This window comes from Uranotaenia lowii, chromosome 3 (genome assembly GCF_029784155.1).
Source record: "Uranotaenia lowii strain MFRU-FL chromosome 3, ASM2978415v1, whole genome shotgun sequence".
In the NCBI taxonomy this organism is placed as follows: domain Eukaryota; kingdom Metazoa; phylum Arthropoda; class Insecta; order Diptera; family Culicidae; genus Uranotaenia; species Uranotaenia lowii.
The window spans coordinates 31,916,391-31,938,219 of NC_073693.1; the positions used below are offsets into that span (position 1 = coordinate 31,916,391).

General features: G+C 32.3%; 1 protein-coding gene across 18 annotated transcripts in view; it reads right to left on the reverse strand.

Moving 5' to 3' along the window:
* LOC129754341 (potassium channel subfamily T member 2) overlaps nt 1-21,829 on the reverse strand; it is a 605,891-nt gene that overhangs the window by 442,794 nt on the left and 141,268 nt on the right. The gene's annotated exons all lie outside the window — the stretch shown is intronic.

A 21,829-nucleotide genomic window follows, 5' to 3' on the forward strand; every position in this document is an offset into this window, starting at 1 on the left:
CAAGTGAGGCACACCGATTTACTAGTGCAATACTTAGGAGAATGCCCGTAAGCTGCACAGTTACGGCATATTTGGACGCTATCGTAGTATGTTCTAACGCTGATGCGAATGAATCCGAAATATATATGATCCGGTCGTATGGTGCCCCGGAAGGTTAGTACAATCAAGGGTGTATTTAGAGTTTCTTCGTTCACTTTTTTGGTTATTCTTCTAACAGCTGTGACTCCTTGATCTTGCAGTTCCTTTAAGAGATCTGGTTCAGCAACATTGATTGTATCAGCATCGTAGACTATTCCTTTGGTAAAATTGTGTCTTGGATGATCGACAACTTCCACAGGGGTTCTACATTCGTCTAATAAGTGAGACATTCCGAGAAGAGCTTTGTACAATTGGGCAGACTGTGTACGGAGAACGTACCGTGTACCCCGCGCTTCTTTTGTAGCTGTTACAAAGGACCGGTTTTCGTACCCAATAACTGCTTCGATGGAACGGGCAATGATAAATGGGTTTGATGGTAATCTCTCTTCCCCCATTTGTTGATTTGGTTGAGAGTTTTGAGTTTCGGGTATTTCTTTTTCATTTGATTTCCTAGCGCGGAGCAATAACACACGTAGTATTCCATCGTTGTGGCGAGTTGTCATATAAGCTGGTAATGTTCCTTCAACTGGATAGGGAGGAATCCCCGGTGATGTTCCCGCCATGGCGGGGTAACGTCTAGTTCCCTCAGAGGTTCAGATTTTTAGTTGAACGACAATGAGAAAATCAACTTTTCAACTTAATTTTGGTTAGGTACACTGTTTACTCGGGTCACCAAGAAAACACAATGGTGACAATGCGATAAAATTGATTTTCGCTTTATCAAACCTTCCACTTTTTTAAGTTAAATTTCAACACTCGATTGTTCTTCTACAAGTGCTAAAGCATATGTTTAAGTGATATTGATCACTTTTAATATTCGTTATATCAATGGATTTTTCGAAAATAATACGATGTAGAAACACGCGTATTGATAAATTCGTGTACCCGATAAAACTGAAATGATGATTTATTATAACCGTTTTTTAATATAAAATCATTTTGAATGAAAAAAATCTATGTTAAGGGTCTCAAACTTCTAACTGTTTGTAAGATTTGTTGTTTTTTTGTAAGAATGTAAGATTTTGTTTTGTATCAGGGTAGAGACCTTAGATTTCGACAGAAAACTAAGGCAGGGCTGAACTTTAATCGTTTGAATGTAAGATGTTATTTTGTTTCACGGTAACAACAGGCTCCTGTCTAAATCTAAGATCTATTTCGACAGGAGCCTGTTTTCGATACAATTTTTACATAAGACAAATATTTCAGCGTAGGAAACTTTAAGCAAAAGTTTTACGTGGGAATGATTAAAAACTAAACACTTGCGACATAATGCTTCGTTCCTCAAGCCAATTCAAACGAAATATACAAAACAATAACTTTTTCTGGTAAAAAAGAGGTGTAACTCTGCCTAAAAACGTCTCAAACTGCCAAATTATTTGCTATGTGCATAACATAGTTTTATGAAATATGTACATATATCGAACACTGAATCATTCCGAACTAAAACTAAAACTGGTACAGTAGAACCTGTATGGGCGAGAAACCTCTATAAGTGAGAGAAAACACCAAGCCCCAAGCTTTTAAAGCACAAAACCTCTTTAAGTGAGAGTGTAAAACATCTATAAGTTAGAGTCGTTTCCCTGACTAGACCAAGGAATTTTTTAAAAAAATACCACTCTTGTAGTGAAGTTTTGGTACCAAAATTATAATCAATGAAAAAAATATCCATAGTTGCATATTGAAACTCACTCGAGAAAACTTCGAACTGCTGCTTCAACTGGTTTCTTATAAATCAGTGGATTTTTATCATATACACATTGTTAAGTTGCATTTCTAGACCATTTTAATGCATTTGTATGTTGTTGACCCTCTATTATAGAGCACCTGGTTGAGTTAGATACCTCTTTGAGCGAGAAAAGAAGTTCAGTCCTTTGACTCTCACTTGTCCAGGTTCGACTTTAGTTAGTTTTGCATTTAGTTTTGTCGATAATAGATTCATTATTAATTTTGTAGCATTTGAGTTATTATGTCATATTGCTTCAAAATAAGATAAAAACGCGATTAAAACTTTATTGTTTGCTAATAAACGAAAATAAGCGTTTATGAGATAAATTTATATCGTGACTGTGAAAAACTACTCTTAAGTTTAGGAATAATGTTTAAAGTATTTTTGAAATTCCGTAAAAAAATTCAAACATGACAATTTTCCCGGTGCGGTGCCAAAATTCCCGGTTTTTTCCCGGTTTCCCGGTGGCACGATGAAATTCCAAAGTTTTTCCCGGTTTTCCCGGTTTTCCCGGTTCGCTAGCAACCCTGTTATTTAGGTTTGAAAAATTCGAAAATGACCCCAAATCTTCTCAGTCGATTGTCATTGAGTTGTTTTTTTTTGCGTTCCTATGATGCAGCGAATATAAGAAATATGCAGTAGAAGGATTGACAAAAGAAAAAATGTCGCACACGTTCTGACCACAAAAGTAAGATAAATTTTTACGATCATTTTTTCTAATTGTGAAAAAAAAAGTTATTCATACCATTTCTGATGTGTTTACAACAAAAATTAACTGAGAAAACTGTGATATGATATGAGTAATATTTTTAAATTGTATTAACATTTTTGAGATTTTTACACCTATCACAGATTGTATCACCTATCAACGACCAATCTTTAATTACGATTATGTAGGTGCCTCAAACATACTCAAATTTATCTAAGAGTTTTCTACAAGCTTCGTTTGAGAAAAGTTTGGCGTCAAGAACAACTTTTTTTAGCTATGCATTTGAACACATTCGATTTTATTCCAATAATCGGTAATAATTTATTCTTCAAACGTCCCCTTTTCAAGCTTAATTATTTCAGGATATTTCAAACAAAAAACTGAATGTGTAAGGGAATTTAGAAAAAAATTGTATTTCAACTTCCGGAAAATATATATATCGTGTTTAAGTAAAATCGAAATGTGCCAAAAAACAGTTGTTACAAAACTTTAAAAAAAATCATGAACTTTACCGGCCGACCCATATTTCTTATGTAAAAACAGGCGCAAAATAAAAAATCTCAGTAAACAGTTTTTAAGTTATACTTCAAATATAAAATTTTAGAAAAATCAAAAAAAGTACTTGTACTAAGTTTCAAAGTACTGTCGGTCAAAAAATTGTCCTATGTCGGCACCGAAATATTCTTTAAAGGTACTTTTTTTTATCAATAGTTGAACTGAAATATCTTCATTTAGTGTGAAAAAAAAGTTCTCTTTTAAGATCTATAAGAACTTTACTCATGAAAATACTGGATCTTAAGATATTTATAATCTACAACATCAAGTCCAAAAGTTATGCCAAAAAAATGTCCGTACACTGAAGTTTAAAGTGTCTTAATCTTTAAATTTTCCTCAGATCACAGCCAAATTTTTGAAATTGTTACTCACGCAGTTTCAATCATTATTGTCAGTTGATTTTAACAGTTTTCTGATAATTTATTATCAATTTATGTGATGCATAGCTCTGTTTACTTATTTTTTTACTGTAAATGAAAGCTAGCGATCTACTGATTCAGTAAATAGATGATATTTTGGCTTCAAATTGTTGGTTTTGATCGCTTGTAAATGGTTTTCGGTTATATAAGCGTAAAGGTCAAATTTGAAAAAAAAAATTAATCAAAATCTACATATAAGTCAACATAAAACATCAAAAAAATAACAAAAATATGTTTTAAGGCTTTTTTTTAAAACAAAATGACGCTGATAATTAGATTTATCTTATAGAAGCGAAAAAATATGTTTTTTAATGAACAAAGTATTCGATAGTGTTTAAAAAATTGTTAGCTTCATTCCTTTCCAGCATTGAACAAATCCTGCAGTAAAATTGTAAAGGTTCACGAAATGATCCCTCATGAAAGTAATGTACACGCATAGGACTAAAAAATATCTTGAGAGTGAAAAACATGGAAAACTTTCGGTATAATGGAAAACCCTTCCAAAGGCGATAAAATAATTTATCGTTATTTAGTCAGCCTTTCAGGTCACTTATGGCGGTTTTTCTAAGGGAAAATGGCAGGGAAGTTTACCTGGAAGGAAGAAGGAAGAATATACCTTCTTTTGGATTTTGGTTTTGCTATCGAAAAGTTCAAATTTTGAGAAATCGGATCGTGATATCTGGAAAATTCATCATTTTGGCGGTTTTATTGAACCCGGAATTATTATTCAGCGCGAACGTTTGTGAGAATCAAGAAATCCCGAACACCGGAAACAGAACCGCCGATTTGCCGGTAAGTTTATCTATCGGACTATTTCTGGATATTTTTCACTTTAACGGCGGAAAAGGGAATTCATTTGTGGATTATTTCGTTAAAATATACAAATATTATTCATCGCGATATTTCTTTTTCCAGTGCCGATTTGGTTAGAAACCTCCCCTTAGATCGAGTGCGGGCTTTACTGCGTTTTCTGCACATAAATTTATTTTAATTGTTGGCGCTCAAGTGCTAGAAGTTATAGTACGCAAAAAGTGCTAATAACTTATTCTTTGAGAGAGATTATTAGGGTACTTTTTTGAAGATTAATCGTCATACTTGGTGCATCTGCTTATCAAAGGTATTCCTACGAAATACCCGGATAAAAAGACCACGACAAAATTTTCTACCGAAAATTCCGAGATGACAGTCAAAGTTTTCCCTTTGACCCTCTTTAATCCCTTAAATCTCTCCCTCTCTATCAACTCTAGTTTTGGTAGAAGATTTAAAATTGATGAATGTCTAGTAATAGGGAGCTTGAAAACAGGCCAACTAAAAACCTATATAAAAAGTAAAAAAAAGGATTTTTAATATTCTCTCATGTACCTAATAAGATCTTGTATAGAAATTCTAGTTGCAGAGAAATAACTTCTAAAAAATTAGTTTAAAAATAAGTTGAAACGAACAGATAACATGACAATATCATTTAAAATAGTCTTGGAATCTGCATGATATTAAAAATTTCAAATCATTTATCAACTTTGTTGAAGTGGTCTTGAGTCAAATTTTATTAATTTCATCAAAATTCCTGAACTTTGCGGATTTTGGATAGATTAACAAAACGAAAACTACTCAGAAGTCAGAATTAATCATCGGGAAAGTTGATCATTGAAATAGAACCTTTATTTTCAAAATCTCTCTTATGATCTATAAATTTGCCAAAAAAGTGCACAGATTTCTAAGATTTTTGAACTATTTTCTGCATGTGGGTCGAATAGACGCGTCTTGATTTCGAACGGATATTTCGCGAACAATATGGGGAAGTAAATTGTTTAGAATGGTTATCTCCAATTCAGGTCCTTTCATTTAATCTTTTAAACTTCAAAAAAAAATGTGTTTGCTTCTGCATTGAATTAAGAAGAAATTCTCATATTATGTCTTTTTTAAAAAATGTGAAATTATTATAGGGGAGAGTGGGGTATCGTGGGCCATGGGGAAACGTGGGCCACTTTAAATATCTCAGATGTGTGTTGAGATAAAAATCTCAAACCAACTGTCATCGTCGTCGCTTTGCGTGAGCATATATTTCTATATGTTGTTGACTGGAATACGCATCATATGCTTCTTTTATTTATCAAGCTAAAAAAAGTTAGAAAAATTTACTTACATAATTAAAAAAACACCCGCTAATTTCATCGATGGGGAACCTAAAGTGTATAACAAAAATATGCTCATACGCTTATGATCATAGTTTTGTCATGATCTTTCACGTGTAAAAGGAATTTTTGATGAAATATCAATAAGTCACACAAACGCAACCAATTTGCAAATTATAGCTTGTGGGGAATCGTGGGCCACACATCTTAAATCACTTATATTTTTATGTTTTTATACACATTAAGAACTTAAAATACGTTTTACCTATCTGCAAAGTTTTCTTATGCAAAGTGAAAAGTTATGAAAAATATTTTGTCCATCCTATATAAGAAATTTTGCCAAAACGTTCGCGAGCCAGGTTTTGGAATCTATGCGATCATACACAGCTCTTTTTTTATTTCATCATCTGAAATTGCTTTTAAATAACGAAATGAATTAAGAAATCATAGTTTTGGGTCAACTCATAAACTTTGTATGTTATTTGGTCAATTTGGATTTGGTGGCCCACGTTTCCCCACCATTTTTCCAAATCCAAAAAATATTGCTTTTTTTTCAAACAGTCAGAATTTGGGGAAAATAACTTATCAAAATTTAAAAAAAAACCTTATGATACCTTGAAAATGTAGAAAACCATACCATTTTTTATTTTCATTTTATCTTTTATAACAAAGAAGTTATGGAACAACGAAAAAAAGTGGCCCATGATTCCCCACTCTCCCATACTTTTTTTCGTGTTTAGGGGCTCCCCGTGCTTGTAATAGATTTCATAAAATTAATAATATTCAGATCTGGTTTGCTGGTTTTGATTACTGTTTTGTGCTAAGACTTAATTTTTTTCCCCCATCGAGGGCCCCCCTTGAGCCTCCATCCCCCTCCTAAATCCGGCCTTGCTTAAAAAGTGAAGAGGAGTTTAACTAACAGAAGTAACATATTGGAATTTTTTAAAAACCTAATGAAAATAAGATTATTCAGTAACTCTTTCTGAGATGGATACATATGTAAAAGATTATGATATTTCAATATTTAGAATTAATTTGTTTATGTCGTGTGGGACTAAGGATGGATTAGGGAATTTGAAAAATACATCAGTTTTGTCAGCTCTGAAGTGCTTAATGATGACTTTTGGAAGTGAGCGAACTCAAAATTGTGGCCCAAGTAAGCCGAATATGGAAAATCTGTTACGTTGCACGCTCAAATTAATTTTGGGCCTAGCACAAGGTCCAATAAAAAAATTGTACCAGAACGACGGGGAAAAGTCGCACAACGAGCCTGAAACTTGTATTGAATTTTTAAATATTTTGTTCGGGGAAAACATGCAAAACCAGTTTTTCACCAATAACTTTTGCTCTGTCTGCCATTTCTCTTTAATATGCTTTTTTAATCATAAATTATGACAAATATTTTATCAAAAGACCGCAATTTATAAAAGCTTTGATAAAAAGTGTTTAAGCTTGAAAAATTTGCTTATGTTAGCGTAATTTGGTATCTGATAGTTTTTGAGGCCGGAGATTGTTTCTATAATAGTAACAAACCCCTCCGACATAAGGGAAGGGGGAAGGGGTTTCCTTACCAAATATTCATAAAAGATGACACAATCTCTACAATTTTAAGAAATTACCTTAGAATTTTCCACAAAACCAAATATATTCATGATAAGATGATATATTGTTTTAGTGGCTAATTTTTTATATATTCAGTTGATTATTTGTATTGAAAATCCCTTCTTTAAGCTAAAAAGAGGGGAGTTCCATATAAAATCCAAATAAAAAGTGCAGAACTCGTACTATTTTCGAGCTATTTTGATTAAATTTGGCACACATCTTTTATAGTTATAAGATGGTTTAGAATATTACAAAGTATTATAAGGAGCTGGCTATTACACAATTTTTGCTTAGCTAAAGAACATATCAAGCACATTCAACCAAATTTGACATAGAAATGAATTTTGGCAGAAGAAATGTTTCTTTGATGCCTGAGACCCCTCTTTCCTGCAAATGGGGAGATAAATATAAAATTTTTTTATTGTCTCGCCCCCTTCCCTCCCTTAGATTTTACTGAGAAACTCTAAGGGGGAAGAACAATAACTTAAAAAATTAAACATAAACACATTTCAGAGACCGAAAAACTAGTTGCAGAATATTGGATTTTTTTTATTTTGGATAAAAAAAAACCCGACTTTTCGTATTTTATAAATATGGATAGCATGCCATTTTGTGGCATGCAAGCTTTTATAATATTTATTCCATTTTTTTTTAAACAAACACAAACACAGCCTAACTCAAGGGAAAGCCTCATTTAGCATGGAAATATTATTGAATAGGAGAAATATTGCTATGAGACCACTCCCTCTTTACAATGTAAAATTTTATAACTAATCATGCAAATTGAGCCAAAATGAGCGGTGGAGGGTATTTGAATACAAAATATTTAACTATTATCATTTAAGTGAGACTAATTTCTCCTTTCACTGAGGCGATAGGAAGAAGGGAGGGGAGCTCCTATCCATTTGTTGGTATAACTCTAGAACTAATTGAGCGAATGGATAAAAATTGGGAAGGGAGAGTATTTAGATACAAGAAATATTTCTTTGATGATTTGGTTCTGCTCAAGGGGTAGAAAGGCGGAGGGGGTATCCATAAATTTTTCCGCAAAACTCGAGAGCTTTTCAAATAAATGGAACCAAAATTAACAAGGGAGAGTTTTTGGATACGAAATGATTTTAAGGACATTTGAGACCCCAACCTGCTTCCGATGGAGGGATGAAAAAGGGAGAGGCGAGTTCCGTACATTTTTTCTGCCAAATTTGAGAATTTATTGAGCAAATGGAACCAAATTTGACACACAAAAATATATTACCAAAAATTTCACTAGTTTTGGAAGGTGTAGCAAAGCACACCGGGCTAGTAAGTTGAATTAAAATTTAACCATAAATAGTCCAGTCCAGCCGCTTTGCCCGGATTTCGTTTCAAAAATTCCGAATTTGGCCCGGATATATTCATTTTATTTACCAATAGAAACAAAAAAAAAAACAAATAGAGTTGTAAACATTTTTTTTCTACGCTTTTTTTAGCTAGATTTATAAAAATAATCATGAAACGTTTTTTGAAAGCGTAAAATATGATTTCAAAACTGATGATGTTTTATGATGAAAAAAATTATCAAAGTTTTTTTTCTTGATTTGTGTTGAGTAATTTCTGGATTATGACCAAATTTGCCCGGATAATGCGTGGATTTTGCAAGGTTTTTGGATAAAATATCCCGGAATTTTCCGGCCCTTATTTTAAACGCTATTCTGAAGTATATGACAGAAAATTGGAGAGGTTTTTGGGTAGACCCAGCAATGTTTGAAATTTAATTTGAAGAAAGACAAAGAGATAATAACTAAGTTTATTGTCAATTTATGATCCACCAACTATTCCTCTCTTCTCTAAACCTTGGAATGTGTCAACTCGAGTAAACAACAAATTATCGTCTGAAGGTCTGGGAGGCCGCCAAGTGTTTATAATACTCCCATTATTCAATACTCGATACCGTCGCCATTGACCTTCTCCCATGTAACTGGTTATTCGGAGTCCATTTAGTGTCAGTTAGCTTTTATTTTTTCCAAAACGTATTTCCTCGGAGGACAAGCCAGACATTGACTCCCTTCATTATTGATTTCAATCGATTTCTAGCGTCCACGAACGTCCACCATTAATGTTGGTGGCGCTTTGATTAACAAGTTGTAAGTATCAAAAGCTATTCAAATTCCTACAGTAGCGCTTATGAATATTCGATGATCTCGGTAATCGAGTCCCTCCATCGCATTCAATGAGGATGTTATTTTTGGTGGTTTGGTTTTCGTTTTTTTTTTTTGGGCAGAGCTAAACTTTGAGTGAAGGTCAATAATGTGGGTACCTCGGAGCCTTCAATCAAACTTCCGGCCATCAACAAATGAGGAAAGTTGACTTTTTGAAATTTCGTTGATCGACACTGCTAGGAAGTAACTTCGTGTTAATCTGAATTGTTATGTATGTTGTAAATAGGAATTGTTGAAAAAAGCAATTTTTTTTAAGTAGGAAAAATTCAAACTTTAAACAAAAAAAATCCCTCCTGTCGTTCGTGACATTTCAATCAGCCGTAATCACTTGTCCTTAGGTCATGTTAGATTCATCAGACAAAAATGTAGTGCTGAATAATTCATCAATGGGGACAACCCCAGCCGACAACTTTTCGTGCAATCGTGCAACAGAAGTCAATGTAGTAGGTTCTTTGATTGCGCTGCAGATGATCATTTATTCAGTGGATTTGACAACGAGCTGCACCTGACCAGAGAATGTGTGACATCTTTCCCACCACCTGCACCCGTGGGAAAATTTGAACACTTTGTGAAAAGGAAATGACATTAAAGGTAGATATTTCTCGAATAAGATGAGGGAAATCTAACAGCAAAATTTGTGAAGTAAAATTAACGAAAAAATTAACGAAAAAAAAATTCTCATAATTCCTGAACGTGATAAACAAAGTGAAAATAAACAATCTGGAGGAAAAGAAATCAAGATAAAAGCACCGCCAAAGGTATGCGCCCAACCAAATTCTTTTCACAAGGAACAGCAAGACCTCTAGAGGCTGCAAGAAGGAAAAAAATATCCCGCCACAAATTCTTCGACGCTTGACGTCCACCTGTGGGTAGGTGAAAGGGAGCAGAACCCCATTTTCCACTGATTTCTCCTTTCCTTTTTTCCATCCTATGAATGAGCCGTTGGGGTCGTTGGGGAAATGAATGAAATCGAGAGCTCGGCTGGGCTGGAGGAAAAAAAAGGTAAGGTGCGGTATCAGCAACAGCACAAGATGGATGATTATTATTCATAGGCCAATGATTTATGCTACCAGTAGCATACTGATGAGCGCTTTAACTCGGTTCAATTCCGCACATTCAATCTTTCCTGTTCGTTCTTCGTCGCTCTCTCTCTAGGGGGAAATTTCACTAATATCCCGCAACGCGGGATCTAGATAGTTATGTTCGATTGATTTCAGTTGATTCAATTGGAATGGAACGGGAACGAGCATGTTGAGCAATTTGTTGCAATTTATTAGACTTTTTTCGGCTTATTGTGAAACATAACAAGGTAAAGTTCAAAAAGGATGCGCAAACAAGCAATGTTTATTAACACTGAACGTACCGAAGAAGGTCAAATGATAGTATTTGTACTTGCTCTGCCTACAACTTCTTTTTTAATTGATTTTTAGTAATTTTCAAAATAAACGTATTTTTCATAATATGAATTTTAAAAAGTTTGTTGGTTTCGAAAAACGTATGAGGTAGATGTACCTTTTTAAACCAGCGGGGGTCAAATGACCCCTAACACTTTTCCGCCAAAACTCTCTTGTTTCTCAACCAATATTCGGCTACAATCATTTATTTTAAAGTAATTTAAAGTCTGAGAAAAAAATCCGATAAAACATGCTTCGGGAAAAAGATTGTAATTCAATAATTAAGTGCTCGAACAAAAAAGTTCACTTAGTGCTTGAGAAAGCTGAAGTTAGAAGCTGTATGTAGCATGTATGGAAATATTTTTTTAAAATATTTGATTTGAAAAGTTGATGTAACTTGTAACATTTTGGCAACTTTTGATTTATAAAACACGAAACACAAAATTTTTGACGACCATTCAAAGGTAGCTGTTTTTCGAACTTTTTAACTATCTGCGTATTTGGAGACTATTCTAGCAACTTAATTCGACTTTGTACTGGATTTTGAGTATGTTAACATAAGGTTATTGCAATAAAACTATATGCAAAAGATAGGCCATTTCATACCGGTTCTAGTGATGTAACTTGACACAACATTGACGATGCGGTGCTTAAAAAAAATATGATATCAAATTTTTGTCAAGCATTGCACCGACACTAATTACATTGCTAGAACCGATATAAAATTTCCTTTCTTGTGCATTGAGTTTTGTTGCCAAAATATTTTGTAAGCATACTGAAAATCCAGTGCAAAGCCAAATTCAGGTGCTGGAATAGTCTCGGACAATGCAGTTTGATAAAAGGTCCAAATTTGCCGTTAAGAATTCTGTGTTTCGTTTATAATAAATCTAAAGATGCCAAAATGTCACAAATTACGTCAACTTTCCAATTCTCTTTTCAAAAAATTTTTACTGTGGCTGAAACAGCTTTGGCTGTTGACTTATCAAAAAGTACGGTTTTTACACTACTTTTTATACATTTTTTTGTGGCCAAGATTCAAAGAAATTTTTAAAAAATATTTCCTTATGTGCAATATATAGCTTCTAACTTCAGCTTTTTCAAGCACTAAGTGATTTTTTTTTCGAGCACTTGATAACTGACCTACAGCAGTGGTCGGCAACCTTTTTGGTCGGAAGAGCCAAAACTCTCAAACTTTCAATATTTCGGAGTTTTAAAGAGCCACATTAAAGAATTATTGTATTGGTTTTAAATAAAAAAAACAAAATTTATGAATGATCAATGAACATTAGGTTTACGAGAATAACTTCGAACCCGTTAGTGTTTTTTCTCTAACTCTAGGATTCTTCTTTTAAATCTGTTTCTAATTACCATTAGATAAGTACATGGATTTACTTCTGGATCGTCATCTCTTCTTACATTGTTTGATTGTATATCAATTTTAATTCGTTGAAGAATATCGAGTAAAGAAAGTTTTAAATCCATGTTAAGCTTAAATGAATATTTGCACAATGTGAATGATTTGAACATATTTACAAAAGCAAATTATTTATAATTTCTTTGGCAAAGTAAAGCTTTCAAAATAATAGTAAATATATTTTCCTTAAAATTATCAAGCTTTTTGAAACATTCCTCAGATTAAGCTTATCCCTTTCTAAATCCAGAAGTATGAGGAAAAATGCAACTGTAGTAGTCGAAAAATTTTTATTTTCAAAAAATTATGCTTCTGACAACTGATAGAATTTTAAAAATTCATGACATCAAGCGATCGTGTTTTCAGGATTTTATGCATATGGAAAATTGAAAAATCTCAGTTTATGTCACATGTGATTCTTCAGTATTGTGCGTCCAATTGAATGAAAAATTAAATTTAATACATTGTTGCACGTCAGTGCTGGCTAAAGCTGCTTGACCAGTATAAATCTGTAATAATATGATTTGGTTGCCTTTATAGAAAAATCTTGACAAATAATAAAGAAACAGTACTTGGCAAATCAGTTCAAGGATACTATTAAAGTTTCTTAACCAAAAATTAATAACAATAAATCAACAGTGATATACTCTTAATCGAAAATGAAAAAAAAAATCCGTTACTGAATCTTTGATCAAAATTGGTGTGCTATGGTAAATATTTGCTGCGCGCATCACATTTGAAATTTCAAATGTGTTCAAAGACTCAAAGGTTTACATTTTTTTTTTCAATTTACATAAAATTTAATTATAAAAAAAAACTGCTTCGAACTGAAAAGGTTAATTAAGTTATTGAAAATCAGTATTATCAGTATTTTATCCAGCCAGAATCTAGGTATTTTCCATAAAAAGGCAATCGTAAAGCTGAAAACTAAACACACGAAAAATGATTTTTATCAAGGCACATAAGCGGTTAAACGGTCATATCTCACAATTTCAAAAAATAACATGCGAATTTATTTCGCTAAAACAAATTGAAAATTTGAAATTCCTTTTTGAAAACCGGACCAGACCTGGCATTTTCCATTTTTTTCTTTGAAAATCTGAGCAAGCCCCTGGTAAACCGGGCAATCTGGAATGCCAATGAGATATTCAATACATTAAAATTTGAATATTCAGGTAATTAAATTTTTCGTTTAAAATTCAAATGAATACGATAGGATTGAGGAGGTGGTTTTTTCAATATTTTTATATTTTAAGCGTCAAAGTTGTAAATATTTATCGAAATTGTTGAATAATTCTAATGAGATTTTGGAAATTACAACTGATTTATTTTCACAGAGGACAAAAGCGTGTTTGTTCGATTGATTCAAAAATCGTTTTGACAACACACGTTTTGAAAATAAATAATTTGATTTAAGTTTTGTTGTTTTAAAACAAGAGTTATTCTTTGCATTTACGGTTAATGATAAATTAAATCTTGATCTCTATGCTGAAGCTTCAAATGTAGTAAAAAGCTAAAATTGGTCAAATTAGGTTTAAAAAAATGCTATTTTTCCATTTGGTCCTTCCGCTTGTTCCTACAGCTGATGCGGTTTAAAAATTCTGTTCTGGACCTATGAAAGTCCGTGTGCCAGGTCAAGCACGATTTTTTAAATATTTCATTCAAAAATAAATATAATATAAGCGGAGTGAACTAAAGAGCCACAGTTTAACATCAAAAGAGCCGTATGTTGCCGACCTATGACCTACAGCCTTCTTCTCGAAGCATGTTTTTCGGATTTTTTTTTCTTTGACTTTTAATAACTTTAAAATAAATGATTGTCATAAAATCATATTTGAGCCACGTTAAAAGCTTTTCAAAACCATAAATTTTGAAAAAATTGTTTGATAAACAAGAAAGTATTAGCGGAAAAAGTTGAAGGGGTCATAGAGCCCCCGGTGGCAATAATAGGTATTTACAAAGTGTCGGTATGATTAGTTTTACATTTTTTGTAATATTTTATCATTACCTGAGGGAAAAAAGCCAGATTAAGCGGAGGGCAACGGAGGCCTCCCGAAGAAAAACAAAAGATGTACATTATTTCAATAATAATTTTATGTTGGGGAAATCTTTTTAAGGAAATCGGAATGAACGTAGGGCCGCTAGCGGATTTTCCATGAAGTAGTATCTCCAACGGTTTTCCTCTAATATAGTGTCCAGATTTTTTTGCACACGTATCCGGGCCGAGCAAATTCGACCTATTTTATTTTCAAACACAACGAAAATTAGGCAGAAAAATACTTGAAACTATTTTTTTTTCAGCAAAATAAACAAAGAGCCTTCAAATCTTATTTAAGGCTTCCTGAAAACCGAACATAATTTTGAATGAATTCGCTAAAAAAAATGCCAGTTTGATATAAAAAATTATGAATTAGTATAGCTTTTTTTGAGTTTTTTGTTGAATTTTGCGAACACAGTAAATACATCTGGGCAAAATCCGGGCCTTTTTCAACGAAATGCGAGCAACCGGAGTGGACAGAACTTTTTCTGAATTTTGTATAAAATATCCGAAGAAGTCCGGTTAAAGCTAAGCAATCTGGCAAACTTTCTCTAATCAAGTTAAGGGGCCCCTAGAGTGACAATTGTAGTATTTTTACCGCATTATGTGAACTTAATAAATCAGGACAATTATTTCCAAAAACTGGTAAAATCTAAGCATATGATTTCGAATTTTTCTCATAAAATCTGAAAAAATCTGGCAGAACTCCGTCGTTATTGAAAAAAATTAAGAAGAAAGTGAGAATAAAAACTTATTTTTTTTTATTATCTAAACACGTCAGCGAGCTGCTGTAGTTTTCCAAACTCCCAAAACTAAAACATATTAATACAGAGCTAGTTCAAAAATTTGAGTTTTTGTGTTTTTTTAGTAATGTGAACGAATCCAGCCAAATATTTAAAATATTCTTTCAATCGGGCCTATTAAACCTTAGTTTGCTTTCCTGGTTCATTGAACTATGAAAACCCTACAATAAATGATACTCCACTTTCTCTTAATTATTGAATAGAGAAAACAAGTATTTTACGAGGGCCCAACAAATCAAACGTTGTGTTTTTATTATGAAATATTTTCTCCACTTTAAAAAAAAATGTAACGACATTTACGGTGGCTAGTAAAACTTTTTCTTAGCTTGTTCGATATTCATCAGTGAAAGAAGATTTGCAGTAAAAGAAAGGGTAGAATAAGGAAAAATATCTTTCATTTTCATAAAGTTCAAACGTCTTGTAAAATTGTACTTTATGAAATTTCAAGGTCTATTGTAAATATTCACTTATAACCTTTGATTTATTTGTGAGGAATTAATAAAATTCTATTAATTGAAAGATTCATGTTAACTTAAGATTACTTAAAGACTTTAAAATGAATATTCCTGGATTTTATTCAGTAAATATTCAGGTAAATGTTGAGTATTATTGAAATTAAAAATAAAAGATGAAAGTGAGAAAATTATTGAAAAACTTTTAAAATTTAAAATTCATTACAACCAACAAATCGCTGATTTTATATTCTTTTTTATTTTGATTTCAATTTATTTTCGAGCAATTTAGTTTCGTGACGTCACAACGCAATTTTTTTTTCTTTTTGAAACACGGTTTTGCAAAGCGTTATGACGTCGCGGAATTTTATGTTCAGCTATATGAAAGTATAATCATAAAATGAATGCTTAATTTACTAAAAAAGCATAGAAACTCAACAAATAATGTGATTTGGGGATGAAGTAGATCCATTTTATTCCAAAACATCAAGTGCATTTAATCCAAAAAGGCCCATATGGAGTTGAGGTATGCAATACTGCGCACATCAATTTTATTCGAATTTTTTGTGCGATCACGTGAATATTATTTTAAAAAAAATTAAAACAAGGAAAAACTTATTCGAAGTAGCGTTAAAATGTGTTTCAAAATATTTTTAATATTTTATTGCAAAGGAAAGGAAAAATAAATGATAATTACAAAAGCCTTCGAACTACTAAAAGTTTGTTTTTGTAAATGGATACTAGAGTGCCTAAATCGGCCGACTTATGAAAATCTTTTAAGTTGCGAGCTAGATTTGAACCTAGACCTATCACAAAGTTCAATGCTAAATTTGGGAAACCGGGCCACAGAAAGAGATGGCGCAATGAGCCTGAAATTTGTAAAGCATTACGAGAAATTTTGTTTGAAAGGAACATGAAACCCCAGTTTTGCATCAAGTACTTAAGTCTCCATAGGCCGATTTCTTTTTGTTATAGCTTTTTTTTTATTACAAATATTTAATCCTGAAGTCTCATTTGTATAAGAGTTATGATAAAAAAGATATTCAGTTTCAAAAGTTAGTTTCTGAAGGGTCAATTATTGAAAAATACATGGATGGTTGTTAATCGATGCTTATATACCCGAAGTTAAATAACTGTTTATGATAACTCTAATCGAAATGTTATCTTCAGATGAAATACTGTCATAATAAAAGCTTTACAAACACTCAAATTATCAAAAAAAAATCGGTTGATAAAGAACAAAACTATTAGTGAAAATCTGTTTTTCTTGTTCAGCCCGAATAAAATCCCCAAAATTTCATTCAAACTTCAGGTTCGTTTCACGACTTTTTTCGCTAGCAAAATTGTGTATGGGACCTTGTGCTGGTACATATCTTTTAAGTTTTGTAATCAGTTAAAAGTCTTTTTTTGTCAATTTTTATCAATTTGTTGTATATTAAATAATCTATTATATAAAATTCTCTTGTAACGGTGTTTGTAGTACTACTCCTCCGAAATGACCCAAACGATTCGAATGAAATTATTTTTAGAATATTCTGTAGCCATGCGAATCGGTTTATATCGAATAAAAACAACACAAAGTCGCATGAATTGCCGTAATAATTAAATTTGTAGTTTTTTGAATGAAATAAAAGTCATGGCTTCCATTTTTTCGAGATTTTTTTTTCCTTTGGGCGGTTTGTTTTTCGTCTCCAAGGTCGAGGCGTCGCGAGCAGACGTCGTTAGAAGATAGTAACCATGGCATAGCATACTGATCAGTGAGAATGTTTTGGCGCGTATTTCTCAACCAAGCATATTTTCAATGCAAGTGGTGGCGATATAAAGCCTTGATGTGATTTTTTTGTTCTTGATTCCTAGCTCGTTTCTACAGCACATGGTGATGAATGACGCCTAGATGTGACTCAGGTTGACATTTTGCTGATCGAATAAAACATATAATATTTGTTTTGTCAAAATTTGAAATTGAAAAGTCGGGCATCCATTTTTAGAAATTTTCTTTTCTTTGAGGGGTTTGTTTTTCATCTCCATGGGCGAGGCGTCGCTAGCAAACGTCGTTGCAAGATAATAGTAACCAAAGCATACTGTTCATTGATCGCTGGAAAAATTTAAAAATTTGGCGCCTGTTTCTCAACCAAGTACCTACCTATATTTCTTATGCACGTGGGGGCGATATGCAACCTAGATGTGTTTTTTTTTCTTGCTTATTTGTACACAGCACATGGTAATAAATGACGCCTAGATGTGACACGGATTGATATTTTATCGATCGAATCAATACCATATAAACGATTTCAAATATTAAAATCATTTTTAATTTGTGTTAATTTAAGTAGTAAATTGTTGTCCAAAAAATATGAATTTGGTAAAGATAAATATGAAATAATGATGACACTTTGCGGACGTTTGAAAATAAGAAATTGGGAAGCTTTACATTCAATTTCGTATAATCCAATACGCCTAGAACGCTGGACACATCATCTGAACAAGAGTCTGTTCTTTGAAATAGATTAGATAGGATTGAAATTTTTAAAGGCCGAATGAAGTTTTTGATTTTTTGCAAACGTAAGTTGAAGTTATCAATGAAATAATCTAATTTTCAATAACAAAAAGTGAGGATATGCATTTTCCGGAAGAATTATCAATTAAGAAAGTAAACTAGAGCAAGTGCAAACTTTCAACTTTTACAAAAAATGTATACATTATTTCTTCATCTAAAAATTGGTGGGCCCAAAAAAACTGACTGATTAAATAAACTCAACTCTTCTTTTTTTAATCATTCATCAAAAAACTGTTTACACGTTTACTAATTGTTTACACACAATTCAAATACGATCTTAACATGGATAGTATGTTTTTGTTTAACATATTTTGGCTACATAGAAGAGACTTTTGATTCACTTTTTTGTTGAAAAGTTTTTCTTGTGATTGATATTCCAGGGGCTGCAGATTTTTATGATGAACTTTTATTATGACCTGAAAGTGTTAAAAGTAATATAAATTCCTGTAATTTCTGAGGTGGAATAAGTGAAAACGCGCCATTTAGCAATGAAACATCTACAATTCAAGAATTTTATCTCCAAAATGGCCAGAAAGGATATCCCGAGTGTTGAATCTGAAGCGGATATTCAAAACTATTATAAAGCTCTTTTGGTTGAACAGCATTCAGTGAAATTGAAGTACCAAGCATTAATTTATTCCGGAGAAAAACTCAATGAAAGTTGATAAAACAGACAAACAAGAACAAGTATTAAATTCATTTTAAAGTCTTTTCACTGACGCATCTGAAAAAGACCTACGTGTTTTAACTTGCCCCAATAAATGGGATAAATGTATACTTCGATATTTCTTTTTGTCAACATAACTAATATTTTTTATGAAAAGATTATTTTTTTCAGAAAAAATGAAAGTTGAACTGTGGTGATATTTGCTTGAATTTGCCCCGATGTTTCATTTTTGAAATGAACTCACGAAACCATCGAAGCCTGAACAGATTATTTAATTTCGATCTATTGAATTTTAAGAAATCTGCTTTTCAATTAAATTTTATTAAATCTTAAAAATATAACATAATTCTAAATGAAATCACAGATCACCACCAACAATGTTAAGGAAATTTTGAAATCAGAACATCCCAATGCTTCAATTAGAATCTTTTAAATAATGGGTGAATATATCTTAACATATGTTTTCCTCTTTTCAAAACCAATTGTTTCGTTGATTCATTGGGTTAAAGTTAAAAGGAATTAATTTGCATTTTTTGCTTGAATAAAAAAAAAGGAATTTGCAGTATACAAAATCGTCAGATTTAATGCCATGACAAGTGCTGTTTGGGAACATTTTAAGTTGAAATATGTAAAGTCTATAACTTAAGTATCAGAAAACTAGGAAAAATTGAAAATAGACGTCAAGTTGAACATGGTAAGACGAAGTTTACCGGGTCTGCTAGTAATCTATAAAATTTACCATGTTCAAATTTTTTTTAGAATCTCATTGCATTTAATTCATTAATACTAATTTTCTTTGAACAAAATGCCAGCAAGTAATAGAAGCTATTAGCGGGTTTTTGCTTCTGAACCGATTTTTATTCTGAAAATTGCATTGAGTTCTTCTCAAAATGTTTGAAGAGACAATTTGTGACGTTTAAAGTAATCATGATTTGAAAAACAATGGAGTTTTTGTGACATCACAACGCTTAAATATAGATTGGTACCTTTATCACCGATTCTAGGGTAAGCTTGCAGTGAGTTTTCTTCATCTCGTATCATGCTGTAAAAAAGACTTTTTTACATAATTTTGCAATGGTTTTTGACTTTGCTGTGGAATCTAGGACGGCCCATTTCAGGTTTCATCCGAGATTGACTCACAACTGACTAAATCGATAACTAGATACTTCCAGCTTTGTTTGGAAATTCCAGACATTTTGAACTTCTGCCAGAATTTTTTTTAGGTTTCCAGACTTTTGACGATTTTTTCCTGACAATTCCAGACTTTCTGGTAAGGACATAAATTTTTCTAAGAAACTATGAAAATTCGAAATGGTCATGGTTTCAATATGGCAGGAAATATCTTTAATGTATGTTTAATTGAGAGTCAGAACGCATAACTGATTGTGACAGAAAAAAAACATACGATCAGTGGAAATCCGTTGGCAACCCTCGTTGTGAGCTCGTCTATTCATATTCTTGAGACTGTGAAAGTCAGAGGGACATCTGGGATGCCACAATAGCTATTTTTTAAATATTTCAAATAATGAATAGTTGTTAAGATCAATTTATTTGAATACATTCTCAATTCTTGAAAAAAAGGAACTGAAAATCTTTTGATGGAACATGAAGCTCAAAATACAACCTTTCTAATGGTGTGCAATTCATTTTTTGATAATGAAAAATAGAGATGTACCGAATAGTGGTATTCGGCGAACGGCCGAATACCGAATATTGACCTTTTCAACTATTCGGCCAAACGAATATTCGGTCGAATATTCTCTTGAGTTTTCAATAGAAATACTTCTATTTCTAATAGAATCCTTCTATTTCTGGCATCTTAATATCCCTCATGTTCAAAGTCGATTATTCCCAACCAAATAAATCAGATCTTTTTTAAGTAGAGGTCTCTTTGATTTTCAAAATGTCACCATCAGCTGAAAGGACATCAGATGACTTGTCGTGTTTATCACAAAAGTTATTCGGTTTCATTGAAATCTGAGACAAAACATGTTCAAAAAAAGGTGCCATGCTATTTGAAATTGCTTTTTTATATCGAATTAGATGATTTTCTAATTTTTGCTAGATGTTACCAAAAATAACGATGGTCTTTAACCATAAAGTTACAATACTTTTTTGCGACACGTATCCACACGGCCGGGTCTGAACGATTTAAAAAAAAAACTTGTAAAAAAGGGGTAATCTGCACAGAAACTAGGCATTATTTTCAAATATACAAGAGGAACAAGAACTAAAATGACTTGAAATTAAATGTTTTCATCGAATTATAACAGCAGGGTTCAAATCGTTTCTAACGAATAAATTTACATTAAAAAATCGTTTTGTAACACAAAATTTAAAAATTTTAGACATTCGATTGTTTTTAATTTGATTTAGCAAGAAAATCTTAATTTACCCGGGTCATCCCGGTCAGACTTAACTCTTATCGAATTCTTTATTTGGTTCATGGGCAAGGGCAACCCTGGATATATCAAGAAAATTTAGAATAAACGATAATCAAAGTATATAGCTATCTACAGTGAAAAATACATGGATACATCTAAAATGTTTTACTGAGCCATAACTTTTCGATGATTTTGAATTATTTTTCAACATTGCTTTTAAATATTATGTAAATTATCCAACAGCAGTTGAAAAATTTGAAAAGTCTGTTGTTGTATAAATTTAAAAAAATAAATATTCGGCCTATTCGGTCTATTCGGCCGAATACTTAGTTCAACTATTCGGTGAGCCAAATATTCGGCTTAACGGTTTTTTGGCGGTATTCAGCGCCGAATATTCGGTCGACCGAGTATTCGGTACATCTCTAATGAAAAATAAAAATCGATTCTCCAGTTGAGGGGCTCTTGGAATAAGTCATAAATTTTTTAACATTTTTCAAAGTCATCTGAATGCTATATAAAACTAGCTGATCCTTTGTGAACCCCATTTTGCTTTTAGTTTTTATTGTGTGGTGAGGAGTTCGGTTTCAAATGGTAATTGTAATACATTTTCTCTACAATATTATATACAACTTTTAACAGTATTT